At 32.3% G+C, this 21,259-nt stretch overlaps 1 protein-coding gene across 2 annotated transcripts in view; it reads left to right on the top strand.

The window, feature by feature from the left end:
* Positions 1 to 20,878: 20,878 nt before the first annotated feature.
* Positions 20,879 to 21,259, top strand: part of LOC149426936 (uncharacterized) — an 87,621-nt gene continuing 87,240 nt past the window's right edge. Inside the window, exons 1-2 of one of the 2 annotated variants that reach the window (XM_089634282.1) lie at positions 20,883 to 21,016; positions 21,122 to 21,244. The gene's annotated coding sequence lies outside the window, so the exon portion shown is untranslated. Of the gene's footprint in view, positions 21,245 to 21,259 lie in introns of both variants that reach the window. The other variant, XM_089634273.1, reaches the window with a different exon arrangement.

Below are 21,259 nucleotides of genomic sequence, written 5' to 3'. Positions count from 1 at the left end.
CTGATTGCCGTTTTATTCGTAGATTGAACGTAGGTAATTTTATTTTTGTTCTGCAAAACTCCTTGTAATATCTGCTTGACCTGTTGTTAGAGCCATAATAAAAACCTTTTTAATATTATTTTGGTAAAAATGTCTAGGGTTCAAACCATGAAAACATAATATTTTGGTTTGTATATAATGTACTTACATGTCGAATACAACTTTGCGTCCACATTAAAACTGTAAAATTTATGCAAAGAACAAAGATTTTTTTCGAATGCGATTAATGACTTTGCCATAACTAAACAGCAAGGAAAACCCTTTGTTAGTTTTCATAAATTTTGGGAGTTAGTTTTTAAGAATTTTCAATTTTAAAAATATCATGTTTTTCAATTATGTGCACATTTATCCTATTTTATTTCTGTTACGATATCGTGGTCATGACTTATGCATTATTAACCAAACGTGGTGGTCTTGTTCAATTCGGCCGTTCTGTGTGTACAATTTTGCTGGTACGTTCCGTTTCCGCTTCAAGATGGTGGCTATTTTAATGAAATGGTCGTGTTTATTTAAACTTTATTATTCGCACTTTTTTGATATTATATGTACCCACAAGCCGGAAAAAGTTTCAAAAGAGAATTTGGACTAATTGTATAATTCCTTATTTGAAATGTTTTAAACGTTACATAACAAAAGTGGATGTGATTAAGTAGGTGGGTATTTAAGTATCTACTTGCAAATCTTATGATTTCAGAAAAAATTTCGGTTTTGATTTATGATATAAGAGAAAATTATAAACGTACTTTTACGTTTTTTCAGAACTACAAGTATTTTTAGGAATCATTAACATGTTTTCATTATTCAATAATGATAATCGTTATTATGACTAATATAATCTTATCGATAATCTGACTGCATGTTAAATAATGCTTTCTTTTTTATGTAAATTTGAGAGGAATTTAATGCATTACTTCAGAGTGAAGGTTATTTTGCGTTGAATATCGATTGAATTATCAAGTTGAAAAATATTTAACCTTTTAGTTGGTTCTAACATCTGTATGTTTAGTAGAAAGTTTTCGAGGATTGAAAATGATATCGACTTTATGCAAATCTTGCTCTGTGTCTAACGCTTTTTTAGGCAGTTTTTCTTTTTTAACTCCAAAGACCTTATATATGAATCCCTGAGTCATATATAAGGATGCTGTGCGGAGAGTCTTTTGGGGAGAGGAAGAAGTGAACATGAGTCTTTTGAGAGGTTTTGTATTATGCAAAAGTTTTATTTATTTATTAATTAACGCCCTTTTTGGGGGATTTAGATATGAATATTAAGAAATACACATTTTTTATTGTATATAACTGAATTGCTTCATTAACAACATTTTATATTCGTTTAAAGATAAATTGAAGATGTCCACTGACTTGGTATAATTGTTTCCCTACATTAGTATTTTGGGCTAAGAGGAATACATATGGTAGTTAGTCCCAGAATTTCTGCACTAAAATAAATCCTAACTTCTAGTATTCCGTTGTGGAATCCGGAATCATATCAATTCTAGCAATACCGGACTATCAACTAAATCATTTAGAATTTTATATAGAAATAACAAGTCAGTGAAAATTCTTCAGAAATTTAACAGAGTGTTGTATTTCAACATAATTGCTGGTACACCCATTTTAAAATTTATAAAACGTAATAATTTGTTTTCTGTTCTTTCAACAGCTTGTACTTGTATATTATAATTTTGGTTCCAGACAGGAGAATTGTACTCGAGTTGACTTCTTACATAGGCAAAATATAACAATTTAATACACTTTATATTATTAAAATTTCTGGTTAGCCTAGTTATAAATCAAAACATTTTAAAGCCCTTATTAGAGATTTCTTTTGTGGTTAACAAATGAAAGATTTGATTGAAAAGTGATGCCTAAGTGCCTAAACTTCCTCAATATTTAAAAGAGTTAAAATATGGCTTTTCGATCCAGCAGTTGAAACTTTTTTTATTTAATTTGTATCAATTTATGTTTCTCATAAAATATTCACCACTAAACACTTATACACACTAAACACTAATAACTTCACTATACACTATTGTAAACACTTTTTATACAAACCGCTTAGACAAAATGAAATCTTGTTTTTGTTTTATATGCCCAAAGTTTTTTTTATTTCTATGTACAATAATATAATAACTTAAATATATTACCCACGTACAGGCTGCGCCTTAGTGGGTTCCATTCCATCATTATTTGTATTGATTTACATAATATTGTAATAATGTAAAAATTGGGAAAAATAAAGGAATAAAAAAAAAATAATAATAATAAAAGTCTTTGATTTGTGTTAATGTCTGAAGAGCATTGTTATCAATGTTGTAATCAAATACTGGATTTTTTATTCGAGAAAATAATATATTTAAATTGAAAAAGTTATTTTACTACACTCAAAAGTTGCTCATTTGTTGCACTTAAAATTAGGGACATCAGCAATAATTACTTTACAGTTCCTTATAACTTTATTTTCAGTGCAACTTAATTGATATTGTCTTAATGAAATCACGATTACGAGTTGAATCTTATGCGGCCTGGTGTTTCTCATTGTACAATTCGCTGCAGTCACGCATCGGAGACTCGCAAACACTTCGTCCTTACTCAGTTCAAGGCCCTAAAATCATCAAGACCTAGTCTCAGTCAATAGGCAATGGGTTCCTAATATAATTATAGAATTTCTGAAAATAGCCAAATTGTATACCTTGTTTATATCAGGTAGGATTATTTAGATGCATCGATCCGTGGAAAATTAAAAATTCGATGCACTAAAATTTTATGATACCGTGAAGTTTTTTATTCATTTTTAAGACCTCTGTAGTCGTAAAAACACTTAATAATTAGGTCAAAAAGTAGATGAGTCGGCAAAATGTTGTTAATAATCTTAATTTATATTTATCGTTCGGTAAAAAGGCTAATGCAGACCCAGCCTTTAACTTATATTTTCCACTGGATACTGTTAGAAAAAATCATCTTCACGCACCGATGTGGAATATGCTGTGATGCATATGATGGTGAATGCTGAAGATCATAAACAAACATAACTACGCCGTGATGCTGTGTTGATGTGCAATGCCGAGGAATCCGTGTCCAGCCTTACAAGAAAATGTTACTTTATCTCTGAATTTAACATAAAATGACGAAAATGAGGAAAAATGACGCCACGATGTTGTGTTGACGACGAATGCTGTGGAATCCGTATCCAGCTTTACATGATATGTCACTCTTTCACTGGATTAGAACATCGAAAGAGGAAAAATGAAGCTGACATCTTATGTTGACACCGAATGCAGATAATTCACTGTAAAGTTTAATACAACGTGCAAAAAAATTATACTTTTTAACTGGACGCTACTAAGAATAGAAAAAAATCGAAGCCTATTTGTGATGTTTACGCTTAAAGTCGACCTCACGAAACGTCACACGTCTTTTGTTAATTGGCAATCGAGGTGTATGTATTAATTTTAGTAGCTCTTCAATTCCACGCAAAAATTTCTATTTTCCAGAAACACGCCAACATGCAAGACAGCTGTAAACTACATCCGGAAAACTCATTAGCCCTTACTGAAAATGTGACGTTTAATTTCACGCCGTTAATTTATCTGAAATCAATTTTCTCCAATAAATTGTGTTCATTTGTCCAAGACAAATCAAACTGCTTGCAAATGTATTGATTCAACGCTCCGTTGGACTCATTGGACACCGATAAATTAAACAAATTGGAGGCCACATTTACAGCCATAACGAGCACCAATATTTTCTAATATCGTGACTTACTAGCGGTAAAATTATTTTTTCACCTATTAGTATGGAAATTTTTACATGATGGGTGACTTAGTGACTTATCAATATAGGTACCATTTCTTAGAAGGAATTTCTCGGGAAAAGAGGATATAATGTCGAATAACGAACGTCATTATCCAAATTAATCCATTATCATTATTTCAAGAAGCTAAACTCTTAGATATAAGAAAAATTTACTTTATGCAATGTCTGAAATATATATTTTCACGAAATTTACATTTTACAAAAAACGAAAATCGTTCTAGCAGAAGAGTAAATAATGCATATGAGGTTCCACTATGCAAAACTAGGCTTGCGCAGAGACATGCTTTTTTCATTGCCCCAAAAATCTACAATGCACTCTATCAGACTATAGAAATTAGATCTAAAAATATATCGTCTTACAGCATATACAAAAATGTAATAAAGACTTGGATCACTACCATTGACACAAATACAAATACTTACCTGCTATAACATCCTACCTTTTGTAAATTTACAAATCCTTAATTTTTCTATTTTTTAACCTTTTTTTCTTAATTATAATTTTGTAAAAACGGAATTATTTGTTTTATAAACTGCACTAAACAAAATAAGTATACCCACGAACTGGCGAAGCCTATGTGGGATTTTTTTTGGTATATATGCATACTATTCTATTATATTTTTTTATTTAATTGTATCATTTTATTTTTCTTATCTTAAAGCTACCTTTTTTATTTTTTATAGTACCTTCTTTACCTGTGAATGAAATGCTTTTTGTAATACTATAATAATTTTAATAATGTAATACTTGTTTTTGTAATACTTGATTTTTGTAATTATATTTTTATGCATGTAACCAAAGAAAATTATTAATAAAAATAAATAAATAAAAAGTAGAGGACCGTGCTCGCAAATATCGCTAACTAACCAAAGATAACGGATTTTGTCAATATTGTATTGATCTAGGGTTTTATCGATCGGCCGTGCTAGAACTCCTGAAGTGGTTATTGTAATCTCAATCGTCTCAGGAATGACGCTAAAGGAAACTTTTCTATGGAAAAGAAGAAATCTCATTCAGTGGAAAAGTATTCTGTTGATCAACATGATTTTGTACATTATCTGTTATACACAGGATTTATATAAATGAGAGCCAAGCTACGAGCGACTAAGTAGGCAGATAAGAGCTAACGACTGTCATTATTAAAATTTCAACTTTTCAACACAGTCATCACGTCTTTTATCGAAGAGAAAATTATGATGAGAATGCTGATTACGAAGTAATTGATTTGAATAAGTCGATGGTAAAAAGATGATCAATGCTAATGGGGTCCATCAAATCCTCCGTGAATCTTGCTGTAAATGGATTAGCATTCCGCAACAATGAATTACAGCTTGCGCTAACAGAATAAACTGATAGCGCTCTCATTACGTTGAGAAACGTTGTTAAATTATCAGACCCATAAATCATTCATGTTTAAACTTTAAACTCTAATCAAAATAATTGCAATAAAAATTACACTCTGTGTGTGGGTACTTGCTAAACTTACAATTGCAGAATACGCCCGCTCTACAAAAATAATGGAAAGTAATATATTTGTTCTGACTGTGAATGTATTTATATATTAATATATAATATACCCACACATAGGGTGTAAATTTTTATTGCATTATATATATGTATCATTCAGGCTTTAGACATATTACGCTATTTTATGCGCGCATATATTTTGGGCAGTGGCATCTACGTACGTATTATATGTTGGAGTGACACATTACGCTATAATCTTCCTCGGGAGAGGTGGTCAGATCAATTGGGGGACTGCCGCGGAATATCATTTCTTTGTATGGGATCTGTTACTTTTTAATTACGGCGCTCCGTAAATTGTACTGACCCCTTCTCCTGCCGAATGTAGGAGAGGGAGTCGCATAATTTTCAAACATAGAATATCTACCAGATCACAGCTCATATCTTCGCCACGCCCACACTTATAAAACATCATCTTTTTGGTGTGACACGACAATATGGAGTTATATAAAACGCTTTGAACTTATAGCGTACTCTGTCATAATAAGATAATTCTATTAAATCTAAACGATACGTGAAACAGAAAAGATAGAGAAAATAAAAAGATAACGTTCATAACAAGGAATCGAACCCAGAATATCTCATCTTACCGGAGCAGCATCTTAACCACTCAACCAATGGGACCTAGTTATAAATCGTTATATTTGTCGATCTCATATTTCAAATTCAGAATTAAAAATATCATCTTACAACTGTTGTTTCCCATATTTTTGGCAGCTACCTTTTTAAATGATCACAACCTTCTAATGAAATGGTTTCCAACTTAGATAAAAGTCTCGGATAAAAATATCCGATTTTTATTTATATGGGATAATTATAGATTTTTTTTAAAAGTCTAAATGAATATTCAGGAACAACTTTGCTTTAACTTTTTTTAAGGTTTTACCATAAATGTAATATAACATAAAGAAGAATACATTACTCTAATCTATACAGAAACAATCACATCAAAGAATGGAAGTATGCTTGTCGCTATGTTTTATATTTCATACATTGCATTTAAAAGTAACAAAACATATATTTTAACTATAATGGCCCCGGTCCCCAATTTCAATCACACGAGAAATGTTTTCTTTCTTGAGTTGGGAAGTTTGTTAAATACATACATACTTTTTGTACATTTTTTAAACGTTTTTGTTCCAGATACAAGAAAATTACATTTCACTTTTACAACTAGAAATAACTAAAACATATTTTTTTTAAATAACATTACATATAAAAACATAACTTAACAATATATCGTTTTGTGTATGTATTTTTTATTTTTTTATTATTTTTTTTTCGTTTTATCAATCAATGTTTTGTTGATTGAGCATAAAAGTGAAAAATTTTTGTTTTAAATGTTCCTACACTTTTTTTCAATTTTAATGTTGTCTGGAAGGCAATTATATATGTTGCCTCCCTGGCAACCAATGGATTGCTTGCCATAGTGAATATGTTTGGTGTTTAAATGTATCGTGTTGCGGTGTAAAGTGTGTGTGTACTTGGGACGTTTTAATGGATTATATGTATGAGTGTATTATTTATTTTATATTTAAGGAGACATGTATTATATTCATATAGTTTTCTTAATGTTAACAGATTTGTTTCCATGTATAATTTTTTTTTGGTGTTCTAGGTTTGAAGTGAAATGGCTTTTTGATTACTTTGTTTGGTGGTACCTGTAGTTCTCTTATATATGTTTCAATTAGCTTCAAGAACCATCTGTATTTATAATCTGTTGTACGTAGGTATGTATATTAAATACATTCAAAAATATATAATATACTGATGTCGGTTACATTCCTTGGACACTTCTGCTATAGGTCACCACTAGTAGGGCGCTACGTTTGGTGACTTAGCAGAGGTGCTCGGGTTCATGGGGTGAGGCTTGTCTAGGTTTTGGCGGCGGATTCGTTTGCCCACTAACTGGGTGGCGGGTCGGATCGGGAGAGACTGGTTAAGGGAGACCTTTTGACCCCTCCAGCCGGACTCTCTCTCGACCCATCGCCTTGCACCATAAAATGGAAGGGATGGAATCACACGTCCGTCACACCTAGACAAATTGACCCTCCAGATTCCTACCCTTCCCTCATATCTTTATCCTTCCCAGAACTTTCTCTCCTTTTCCCTAAAAAGACCCTCCACACGGCATCTCCAAAGATGAGATAGGCCTTGTTAATTTTCTTATTCCTCGGGGCCTCCTGCGTAGAGCTAATGTATCGGTGTTTTCTTCTTTGAAAAATAATATGAAAATTAAAACAACTTATCGCTGTCTGAATACAATGTATTTGGACTTTATGTACAAATAATACAATGTTATTGCCTGGGATAAACTAAAAAGAAATGTGTCACCAACTTTATTGTTTTTTTTAAATTTTAAGCTATTTCACTCTAATAACTAATATCATTACTCCCTTCTATAAATGTATTTAGCTCGTGAATTTATTATTTTATTAGACAAGATTGGACAAGACTGCTTCTGACAAATGAATTATTTTTAACGTTTCTGAAGGCTTTAGCGCTGCCAAAGTATGACAAATTATAACATTTTGGGCTTTATTACACTTAAAATATCAAAAAAAGATGTACGTACTATCCTCTATATAATATGCCCCAGTATTCGCTCCACGAAAAATTGTGCTAGAAAACAATTTATGACAATATTTATATTTCACCTCAAATATCCTGCTTTTAACTGTCACATCCCACGTTTTCGCAATAAGCAATTTGATCACATACGAGATAAAATACCACTTACATTTATCACCTGTTATTTACGGAAATCTCTGTAAGTTTATTTAACTGGACCGTTATATAAAGATGAGTTCACAGTTGTATTGTGTTGGGTACTGTTAAGTTCGATGAACCAAGGAAAGCGTCATCGTGTTAAGAATAAGACGTAGGAAGTCGTCAAGGACCAAGACGCCACAAGCTGCCATACTAACAACTGACGACTATTTTCTTCGACTCCGCGCACCTTGTATGGAAGGACGCTAAGCCCCCATACGTGATCAAGGTGGATATACAATACATCGTTTTATACCAGTGCATTTTTTCTTTTTAACCCCTAGAGCCTCAGTATTTTGGAATATTTTCGCACTACATTCAGATACAGGGAAATTCGCTGTTTTTGAAAGTATTTCAATATAAATTACAATTTTGAACGCAAATGAAAAACTCTTTCAGATTTTAATATTTCAATCGACATATTCAATCGACATATGCAATCGACATATGCAATGGTCATATGCAATCGACATATGCAATTGACATATGCAATCGACATATGTATTGGATATAATATGCAATCGACATATGCAATCAAGAAACCCAAACACGGATGTACTTTTTAAGTCGCTTATCGATGATCTTTATCGTGTAAACTGTAGTTACCACGAAACTAAAAATATATATTTAATTAGACAAAAGTATTTTCATTTTGAATAAAAATGTATATAAAAAATTATTTTTCAAGTACCATGTTGTTTTACAGAATTATTTTTAAATTTGGATGGCGTCTATGATGAACTTTTACATTAAAATAAAAGGCGTGGTGTTCTCTCTCTCTTTTTCTAACACTGTTCTAACAATCGTTAATTAATTTATTTATTTATTAATAAAAAAAGATACACGAATTTTCTTACATAATATAAAACAGTTTTTAATTACATAATATAATATGATATAATATAAGTATTTGATGTACCCCCATAAATAAGCAATGCTTGTGTGTATGGGGGTGTTGTTATTTTGGTTTAAATTTGATATGGTTCAGTTGAAGTGTTCGGAATACTTTTTAAGGTGGCTTTTGAATTCGTTAATATTTATCTAATTTTTTCTGGTAATGAATTAAAAAATTTTACTCCGAGATATTCATGGTTGAACTGTCCTATTTTTTTTTTACATTTAGGAGAAGGAAGTATTGACGTTTGTCTAAGATTTCTGTTATTTTTAAAGGGTGCAACTTTATTTTGAAAATTGTTTTTATAAATTTGTAATGTTGCATGGTAAAAGTATAATGCACTTAATTTTCTGACCTTAAATTGTTTGAATAAAAGTTCGGACAAATATGTAATATTTTTTTAATATTTTTAATACAGTTTTTATTATTAGTTTTTGTGATATGTAAATTTTTTGCGATTGTTTTTTATATGTACCGCCCCAGCCTATAATGCCGTATTGTATAATTGATTGACAGAAAGCGATGTATGTGGTTGTAAGTAATTTTTCGTTTAAAATATCTCTTAAACATCTAAATATATATGTTAATTTCCTTATTCTGTCGTTCAGAATATTTATATGTGGGGACCATTTTAAACGCTGATCTATTGTTATACCTAGGTACTTAATATCGGTCTTGCTTTCTATGCTTGTACATAATATATTGCATTTGTGGTTTGATCGTGCATCTAAACATAATACAAAATGAGATAGAATGACTTTAATGAGTCCGTGTCAGACTGGGAGATATATCACCCAAAAAATGAGAAAAAAGTAGGTCTTTGACGTATGGGGAGAAATATCTCTCAAAATTGCTCTGCGGGTTAAATATGTTCGCAATTTCCGTGCGAAGATTAATCGGCGAATTGTCGACCCACGCGGTTTTTATCAACTATATATTTATATTTTGACCACCCATTAAAATATTTCGGAAAACGTGTCGTGACCAAAAAATTTGTTTATAGATCGAATCCGGGACAGACAACCCACATTAAAAAAGCTCTTATCACAATCATAAGAATAATTACACTGTGCTTATATTTTCTTCAGGGTGCAATTTCGCTTTAGAGCTCAGGTGGCATTTGTGAAAATAATGAAAGACACGAAAATTGCACCATATTTGTTATTTTTTTATTTGCACTTCAACGTTTTGATCCTGTTGATGTTTAGGCCCAAAAACTAAGAATTTATCTTGTCCTGGCAAATAACACTTCATTTATAAAAAAGCTAATAAACGTATTGCTATTTTCAAAGAGTTGCTTGATTTAATTAACCTTCTAACTCTAAATTATGATAAAACACTTTGAATACTTTTATAATACTTAAAAATCAGCTCCTAAAACTAACCTAAGTCTGAATTTTCAAACTGTGAAGATGTCGAACAAGGAAACCACGTAGAGTACTTAGGAGTAAACATAGATTGCCAATTGAAATGGACAAACAATATAGAAAATACAGTCAATTTAGATACTGTATATATTTAAACGAGTGAGTAACATTGTGGAAATAAATACCATGAAACTTGTCCATAGTGCACTAGTTAATTCATCCCTTTCCTATTGAATAATTGGTTGGAATGAAACGTACAATAGTCACATAAAACCCTTGAAAATTGCCCAAAACTCAATTATAAAAATCGTATATAATAAATTCAAAACTTATTCCTCCAAACAATTGTTCCAAGAAAGTAATATTTCGATACATGTAAGACAAACTTATTTCATGTAATATCTAAAATTTATTTACACGCGTCCTAAAATTTCACTAAAATGATAACCGTTGTAGCCAAAAACATGGCACTTGTGTATTTGCAGTACGCCAACTGTAAAACCGGATTAGCCCAAAGGCAATTAATTTGATTGCCTCCAAAATGTACAACACACGAATTAAAACCTTTGATGAGACATTGTTAAGACAAAATATTAAAAATTATAAAAAACCATCAAATCTTGGCTGCAATTCACCGAAATAGATGTATTTTTCTTATAAGTTAACAGTCATCTGTGGTAATACTCAGCGTTGTTGTTGATTGTACAAATAGCACAATATGTATAGGGTTTTCCAATAAGAGGTGTTATTTTATTATGTATATTAATTATTTTTTTATTTATTTTATATACATAACACACACTTGCCACAAATAACACATAATTTCTTATCACTTATCACTTTCTTATCACTTCTTTTATTTTATTATGCATATAAATTAAAAATGACAGCTTCAAAAGTAACATCTACCCAAATAGCGGGCTATTCAAAATAACACCTCTTATTGGAAAACCCTATATATAGGAGTGTGTAGTCTATTTGAAGAACAAAACTCTTATTTTTGAAAAACATTAGTAGTTACCTTACTTTTATGTGTGGTTTAAAACACCAACTAATAATGTCAAATTTAATATTTTTTTCTTCATTTGACATATTGTTTACACTTATCTTAACTTAATCTTGTATTATTTATCTTAGAAAACGTACACCTTAATTTTATGTTATATTCTTACAATTGTGACAATATATACCTACTATAATATATACATACTATAATACACACACACAGGTTTTTCCCTGTAGGATTTTATGATTGTAATTTTATTTGTATTACTGTTCATTATGTAAATATGTATCAAAACATTCAATAAAAAATAACTTGTGGAACATTTACATTTATAAATCTTTCTTTCTCCGGATTTCGGAGTAGCCAAACACTATCCACGTCAACCCACGGACACTGTCCGTCACACCCAGGAAGTCCTATATCCCATGAGAATCCTTGGGGTTTTATTTTGAAATGACGAATGAGAAAAAGTATTATTTCTTCTAACCTACGCACGCCAGAACCAAATGGCGCTGGGAAATGAACACTGGATGACATGCATTACTGTCCATAACCGCCGAAGAGATAAATCTATAGAATGGTGTTGGGTGGATGTCTACTTGCCCGAAGTTAAGTCACATTATCTTACTTCGGAAGAAACCGGCAAGAAATCTTTCTTGAATGGATAATCAATTTAAATGTTCTTCCCGTTGCCTAGGGGAGTTTAGCGATGGTAGTTTTCTTTCAAAGTGGTTAGTATAGATGTCATTTTTAAGGATTATGTGTTCAGTGATCCACGACTATCAACGACAACCCGACAGTTGATCTCCCGGACAGTTGATCGAAAAATATTTGAATAGCGGATTTCAACTCAAGACGCCTGCATATACAACTAAATCGATATTTGTTATACGGCCGTATATCATATCTGCATACCCCTTCGAGGACACTTAGTTATATTATGTATATGAAGATAGAGCGCATTTCCCTAAAGATACTGCATATATATCGCATTTTGTTATACGGCCGTATATTCTCTCTGCATATAGATGACGTACAGACGATATAAACAATTAGGGAATTAACTGTCCAAGAGAGCAGTCTGTCCTCAAGATGTCCAACAGGTAGATGGATCAACTGTCAACGGGCCAACTGTCGGGGGGCCAATTGTAGGGGGATCAGCTGTCATGGAATCACCTTAGATACTGTCCGTCACGTATATAAATAATCACGCAACAAAACGCATCACACTCAGGAAGTCCTATGAGTATTCTACATTATTTTATTTTAAAATGACGAGCAAAATTCTTCGAACCTACGCAAGTCAGAACCAAAAAGCAACGGAGAACGAACACCGAGTGACAAGCATTAAATTTTCCTTAATAGATAATACAATACCTCTTGTTGTATTACTGCAAAATTCCGGCTTGGAAAAAGTAACAATGACTTGACAAAATCTCCAGTTAACAACGATAAAGAGCATATTAAAATTAAGTCGGAAATGTACATTCCATGATTTCATCAAAATTCTGCGAAACAGGGGACTACCTAACACACTCAACTCCAATCTCAACTATAATCACATTTCCTAATTAATGATAATAATTAATTATAAATGGTGTGTTAAAAGTGAGAACATGTTTAAAATTTCATAGTAACGAGAACTTCCGTACTCACATAATTAGGAAATTATTGTTGGTAGGTACCTTCTTAGGTAATTCAAATGCATTGTTCTAAATGAACGTAGGACTGCGGCAATGAAATGTTTCCTCGTTATTTGTTCAGAAGTTTCAAGTTCAGTTGAGTTCAGATGACTGTGGGAGGACCTGATTTTTTTCGCGGACTCAATCTTTATTATTTTTTTTTTACATATTGGTACTAAAGTGAACACGCCATTAATTTTTATAGCCGCCTACTTTCCTGCATACTCCCTTGTGACTTGTGACCACAGTACACTCAGGAACGTACACGAGTAACATGTAATACGTCTATTACCTCTGAAGTGAAGTCTTTTGAAAAAAAAAGTTTTTTTTGTAATTTTGAAGAATTAACTTTTGAAGGTTATAAAATATCATTGAAGAAAAAAATAATACTAGTAAATCTAAACGAAACATGGAACAGAACAAGACAGAGAAAAATAAAAAGGTAACGGTCTCAAATTGGAATCGAACCCATGAATTGTCCCGGTAAGACACAAATCCTGAGTTCAATTCCCAGTTGAGACTGTTATCTTTTTATTAGTCTGTGTCTTGTTCTGTTTTAATTTTCGTTTAGATTTTTTAATATTATTTTCTTTTTCGGCGAAAGATCTTGGTTTAGTTTTTCAGTATTTGAACGCTAAAATTCGAGAAAATTTTCTGACAATATGAAATAATGTAATCAAAAAGCATTACCTATAACGATGTTGCGTCCACTTATTTTAGATTGTAGTACCTGTTTGTTAGTATTTTTTTCACTATGCCCTGAGTAGCTTTAGACATAGATATATTTTAAAGAAATTTGGGGAAGGTTTGGGTCAGATTTGCACAGCTTGCCTCAACACAGGCTAGCCGCTAGCCTAGTGAGGCAGATTATGAGAATCCTCAATTGTTATGTATTCTATATATTTACATGTTTATAGTTGCAAATTTATTAAATAAAGTTATTATTATAATTAGATACTGAAAGCCAAAGGGCACATGAAAGAGATATTGGTTTTTATTTGATCGTTAAATTGTGAACGTTTAGTGATTTCTAACATTATGAAATACAGGTATTATTAAAAAATTTGGTTAGATACATTGATACTTTTTTCTTTTAATTCCTGGTTTATCTATTGGGGCTTCCCGGCTTTGTAGCTAATACATGTTTTTATTGTAGTTCGTAAGTAATTAAATAATTGTGGGTAATTAGGCATCTTTAAATTGGTTGGTTATTTAAGTAATTAATTATGTTATTATAATAAAACGTCAACATTTGGGTTTAACCAAATTACCTATAAAAATAACAAAAACGTGTAGCAATACATAAACTGCATATATTTCCATTAGATGTCAGTTTCCATTTCCGTGACAAAAACTCAAGAGATGCATTAATTTCCTCATATCCATCATACATCTGTATCTTTATATAAAAAAAATACTTTTGACTGTGTTCGTACACGCTAATCTCCGAAACCGCCCAACCGATTTCAATGAAATTTTGTGAATGTGCACGGTTGGTTCCAGTTTGAAATATAGGATAGTTTTGGACCAGATAATATAAAATTGAAATTTATACTTTAATTTTTTTCAGAATACTCTTCCAAAAATACATACAACCATAAATTTTAACTTCCCTACAAAGAAGACGTCTTAAATTATAACATGCATTCCAAATGGTTGAGTTAAATTCTCTCTGACATTCTGTCTGTCGCTTAGTTCTTCTAAACTGCCTAACGGATTTTAATACGGTTTTCACTATCATTTAGAAAATTTCTTCCGGAGAGTTTATATATATTATACGAGTATATATATAGAAAGTAGAGAAAATTCGATGTTTTATAATCAAGTCGTGAAAATATGTTTTCGGACAATACATTGCTAACGCTGACTAAACCTTAGGAGATACGTCAAAATAAAGTACTACGGAATTGTATATCTTAAAAAGGCCTACGGAAAAGTCTGCTGTGGTATATGTCTACTTCCTAAGGATAACCCCGAGCAAAGCAGGGTATACGTCAGCTAGTAAAATATATAAAAATTCAGCCTGCGTATGTTTGTGCTCGCAAAACTCAAAAAGCAGTCGACCGATATCGCTGAAAATTTCCGAGTATATTGTTACTAGTGCCAGGAGAGTTTAGAGATGTTAAAATAGCAGAAGAAGTCGGGGAACCCCGAGGAATACTTAACGTAATATCTCTGCACCGTAATGAGATACGGAGTCGATGTAATGTTGTTTTGAACAGTAACTTCGTGGTATACAGTAGTGAATGGTTTAATAAGTCGGAGGCGCCCGAGAAAGACATAAGCAATAGCGAAGCATTGCAGGGGATACACTAGTTTTTTTTATAAAATTCTAAATATATATTTTTTTAAATCATCCGATTTTATGTCCGGGTTAAATCTTTCCCATAGGAAAAACTAAACCCTTCCACACACTTTTCCACAAATGATCATCTAGTCAATCAAAATTATGCAAGTGAATTATATAAGTAAAATAAATACAAAACAATACAAGAACAACACGTCAACTCACCGGAGATCAAATGGGAAAATAATTCACCGACTCCAGATATTTTCAAATCAGAGGGTTCGGCTCGGTAGAACTCCTAACATGGCCTATAAATCCTACTGATCCGTCAAAATAAATATTTAAAAAATCTTTCGTTATCCTACATGTATTTAAAATGACTGATTTTTGCATTTTTATATTTAAATTTTTTTGAAAGATCTAAAACGCCTAAATTTCGAATGAGAGAGCTAGGTATAATGCCAGTAGCCGAAACAACGAATGGTAATATTTTTATAGTCTGAGAATGCCAAATTCTTTTTATCACATTTCCTAAATCTGTGTATTTTTTTTAATAATTTAATTTAGTAGTATTATAATTTTAAAATAAGTTTATATTAATGGGTAACCTCTGACTTCCAGTAGGTATATAAACTCTTATTTTTCCGCAAACAAAATTTCCACTTCGAAAATATCGATTATTCTAACCTAACCTAGCGAAAAAAATGATTATTGATTATCGATGGCGTTATCGAGTGGAAATGGTAGCAAAATTTTGTTTTCCATTTCCCGGAGAGAGGAAAAAAAATGTTAATTTGATGGAAATGTTCGAATCAAAATTCGATAATGTTGTCACTATTTTTCACACTAGTATTTTCCTTTATGTGAAATCGGAACTCGGTATTGTCATGTCTGCGTCATCGCGGCCTAAACTTCTCGAGAACTAATAGCCGGTAATAAAAATTAAGGCGGACTACGTTTCGCTATTTACGTTTCGAAACTCGTAAATTGAAATGCGGTAGCGATTTGTCGAACCGCCCTTTTGATTGCGTTGCGAAATCGCGCCCCGAGATATTTAATTAATTCTATCACAACCTTCAAAACATACTGTCATAGTTCAACTAATATAAATATTATGTTTATATGTAATTTCTTCATGAGCAATAAAACAACATATTTATGTTTTTAACGGCTGTTGAGTTAGGAACCGAAGTCAAAATAATAAAAAACATATTTGGAATAACTTAGTGAGTAAAACTTCATATTGTAATTTATAATCAATGAAACCAATATTGACACCATAAAAAAAATGTTAAAACAAAAATTTGAAAAACATACAAAAATATTTTCTGTGTCATAATTTCGTTTGAGAATCGTTAATCTTACCTTCAATGAAAAAATATTACAATTTGAGGTTTTATCTAGATAAAAATATTCATCCAAGAAAAGTCTCATAGTTTAGGAAGTATCTTGCGTTCATATGTAAAGAAAGCAGCCAATAAAGTATGCGTTAAGAAAATGAAGACAATGTAGGTAGTAGTACTTATTCGAAGTATAACACAGTTAAATGTGATCGAAGGAAATAGGGTTGAATTCGCTCAGTGGTAGAGCAGCGCCCCGGCAAGGCTAAGATCCTGGGTTCAATTCCTAGATAATGTCTTCAATAATTGGTTTTTTTTTCTTATTGATCAACTGACAGTTTCTTATTGATCTTATTGAATCATTATGACTAATCAACTCTCTTTCTGTGAGATTTCAATTCAACAATGGATTAGTATATTATACTGTATGGGTAATGGATCTATGTGTCAATGATTAAAACAAAATTATTTTCATTGTAGAGGAAAAATGTTAGAAGGGCAATAGTTCCAATCATTCGGTCATCTTGAAAAAAATCTACGATGAAGCATGAATTGTTCCGTTAAGAACAAGAAAATGCAGTGATTCATACAACATAAAAATAACAAATACATAACTGTAATGCTAATATTTTCATTATAAATTTGTTCTTTTAAATATCCATGTACCTATTTTTATTTAAAATTATTTATTTTACAACAGGCACAACATTGTTTTAAATTGAATTTTTCTTAATTTTCGGTAGTTTTTTTATTATTTTTTTGTAATGCATTTCTTTTAATATTACAAAACATCTAAGTCATTTAGCAACTCTCACCAGTCGCCACTGCGTCCAACGAATATAGAAACTGATTTTTAAAGCTTCGAAATCAAACATTACATTATTATTTTTTATGTGAATCCCAAATTCTCCCAACCGTCTGGAGCCAGTGAGACTATGGTATCCCTAATAATTGTGGTATTTTGAGAGGCTGAAGGTAGTGTGTAGTGGAATAAAATGGGTACGGCGTACCTTACTATTCATATCTGGTCACCAAACACGGCCAAATTCATTTCAAGCTAATTTTCAATTCTGAATGATGTTATTACACGAGGGCGATACTGAGAGTATCTCTCACTCTAAATATACTATTTTAAATGATTAAATTGATAAATAACACAAATTAATCAAATAAAATTTACTTGCGCACGCCAGGATTTAAAATTGTTCTAGCCTGCTAGTCGAGAATAATTTCGAATCCGTAGCCATGGAATCCGCCCGCTCTACAACGGAAGTCATAAACTTTTGCCACCTGCTAACCGATTTAAAAATAAACTAATTAAAATCGCATCAAAAGATGCCATGTCGGACGGCAATATTCTCGGCTGAGGTAACAATGAAGTCTCACTTGTTCACTTCAATTCAATGTGGTCCAACATTCCTGCCTTCAATCTAGAACACAAAGGTTTGCTTTCACTCTCTTCCGAGACAGTTGGTCGACATCGGCAGCGGCAGTCATGGCACTGCTTTTCCAATAGGCTTTCCGTGAAGCCTTTACAAATCCTTTACTTCTCTTCTGGCTACATCACAGTGGCGTAACTAAGCTATGAATGACCTTTCTGAACTCCTTTATTCAAATTATACCTAGATGTACAAGAACCTCCCTTTTTCTATTTTTGTACCAATTTGTATGTAAAACTTATAATTTTGATGTTAAAATACCAATGTAAAATTGTACCTATTAACTCCCACCTATATATTATAAGTTCATCTCGTCATACAATGAGTTTTGTAACTTATCGGGATTTCTCTAGAAAGAAATAATAAAAATATAACTTTGATTGGAATTTTGTGGTGAATTTTTTTATTTTTTTTTATTAGTGTCTATTTAATAAGGTGTGATGAGATTTACATTATATAAAAATCTATAATATTTCATTCATATAGTTTCTTCTTAGTCCTCCTCACTAGGTAGTCCTGTGCTGAGGCGGACTGGTAGATTTTTTTGATTTTCTGTTATTTAGTTTCTATGATGTTTTTAGTACATTTTCTAGAATGTCTGCATCAATTTCTTTCACCCATGTTTTGATTTTTTCCTTAAGCTTATTTATCTTTTCTATCTTTTTCAAACTTGGAGGAAGGATATTGTAAAGTTTGGTTGCCAGATATATGTGGTTTCTTTGGCCAAAACTTGTCTTGAATTTTGGAACATCTCGTATATCCCTTTTTGAGGCTCTTGTATCATGTATCCGAGTTTCATTAGGAGATTTTCTGGTTTTAAAATGATGTATTAAAATATTCTTGGCATATATTTGTTTTAAATTTAGAATATCAAAACACTTGAAAATATCTTTTGAGGAGGTTCTGATGGGTAATTTTAGTATGGTTTTTATAATGCTCTTTTGAGCAATATCTAAGTGGTTCATATTATTAGCTGTACCAGATCCCCATACTAGAATTCCGTACTCAAGACGGGAATGAACTAAAGCATAAAATACTTTTTTGATGTCTTTCCTAGGTAGTATGTTTCTTAGGTTTTTGAAGAAATATACAAGTCTCGTAAGCTTCTACACTCCACTCCTAGATACTTAATACTTTTTGCCTTTGTTATAATAGAGCAAGAGCAATGTGACTTATTGTTTTGACACTCGTGCAATTTTAGAGTGTATTCTTTACCCGGTTGACCTCTTGAGTTTATTGAAAAGGCTAGATAATTAGTTTTAATTATATTGAGCGTAAGAGAGTTCATCCGAAGCCAATTTTGAGGTGCAGTTAGTCCATGTTCAGCCTCTATATAAGTGTCCATCCAGTCCTTTTCGTGGAATAACATAATAGTATCATCGGCAAAACTAATTATATTTCCATTGATGGGAAGTTTGGTAATTTCATTTATATAGATGAGAAATAAGATTGGTCCCAAGACACTTCCTTAAGTGATGAACGAAGAAAGAAGAAGTCGGGATGAAAGTTGAAGTTGAGAGGAGGATGAAGCCATGGCCATTAAAAACGCAGTTGTCAGGTACTGACTAGACTAGAATTCGCAACCTCAAAACATTCTTCTTCTTTATGTGCCGTATCAGGTCCCCCCGACGTTGGCGATCACTCTAGAAAATGTCTCTTTGTTTTGCGCTGCCCGGAATAGCTCCTCCACACTTCTAATGCCGGTCCACTCTCGTATATTTCGCAGCCAAGACATTTGTCTCCTACCAGGCCCTCTGCGACCCTCTATCTTGCCTTTCAATATTAACTGGAGCAAGTGATACTTCTCCCCTCGAAGTACATGACCCAGATATGAAATTTTCCTGATTTTTATTAATTTAAGCAGTTCTCTCTCTGCTCTAGCCCGCCTGAGAATAAAAAAAACTCAAAACATTACTTTTATTTATTTATTGCCTCGCCAACAGAATACATCACATAATGTTATTTATTATCACATAAAGTAATTTACATTTATACATGGTTATAATGATGTTTCTAATTATAGGTGAGCACAACATTCATCTCAATATTCCTTTGTGTAATAGTAATTGGTTAGTTACAGTAATAATAAATTTAATTACAAGAGTGTACATAAAACAAGGAGGATCGAAATCAATTATCAGGAAGAAAGATTCATACACACTTACAAATATATTATACATTTATATTTGTGTAATATTTATATTTTCTGTAATACCTGCATCAACTGTAAAGCGCCCCTGAGGTAATATCTCACAACAGCGGCGCTATACAAATTGTTTATTATTATTATAACACTGTACGCATATTTTATGCAAACATGTACACACACAAGCATACCCCAATCCATTTGTAAGTCCCCGAGCAATTCCGGGTACACCATACCTAGTATTGTATAAATTGATACATTACTTACAAATCCAAACAACTACACTGAGACACCGGCGCGGCGGCCGAATTTTTATTTGCGCGGGGCTAAAGAAATTTCCGCCACTGCTAAGCGAGCCATTTAATCATTCGCTATTCAAGTATTCACGGCCGGGCCTCCACTATTATCACTGCAGCGTTCTGACGTTCCGTTCTGGCGGTCTGGCTCTCTGACGTTCTGTTCTGGTGTTCTGTTCTGCAGCTCACCGATGGTGGAGGGGTTACCGTGGGAGTTATCTGCCTCTGATACAGTTTGGCGGGAGTTAACCGCCAGTATCACTTTGTCGCCAGTTTCATAATCAGTAGTCCGTCAGGCGCGCCGAGCGCTGCGCGTGGATAAACCAACAATATATGATCTCTATTACACTTCCGGCGCGAATTAGACAGATCGAGTGCGAAATGAAATCAACGTGATGTTAAATAAAACTGTGTTAGTTCAATCATAAAAAAAAATACATATCTTGCATTTTTACAGTTTCATCTCTCTTTACTTCTAAATTTATCTATTTGTTTTCATCTGTTGAAAATTTTTCAGGATATTCGATGTAATCTAAGTATTGTTGGTACAGACTGTCTGTCGTTTCGCTACTGGCGGCATTTTTTTGGTTTTTACGAAACTATTTTATCGAACGAATTTGTTTTGATCGGCGACCTGAAAGTACGTACCTAATTG

The sequence above is a fragment of the Hesperophylax consimilis genome, chromosome 1, assembly GCF_061612785.1.
Source record: "Hesperophylax consimilis isolate HC1 chromosome 1, BYU_Hcon_1.0, whole genome shotgun sequence".
In the NCBI taxonomy this organism is placed as follows: Eukaryota; Metazoa; Arthropoda; class Insecta; order Trichoptera; family Limnephilidae; genus Hesperophylax; species Hesperophylax consimilis.
The sequence above is the reverse complement of the archived record's forward strand: the minus strand, read 5'-3'. Positions and strand labels throughout refer to the sequence as shown.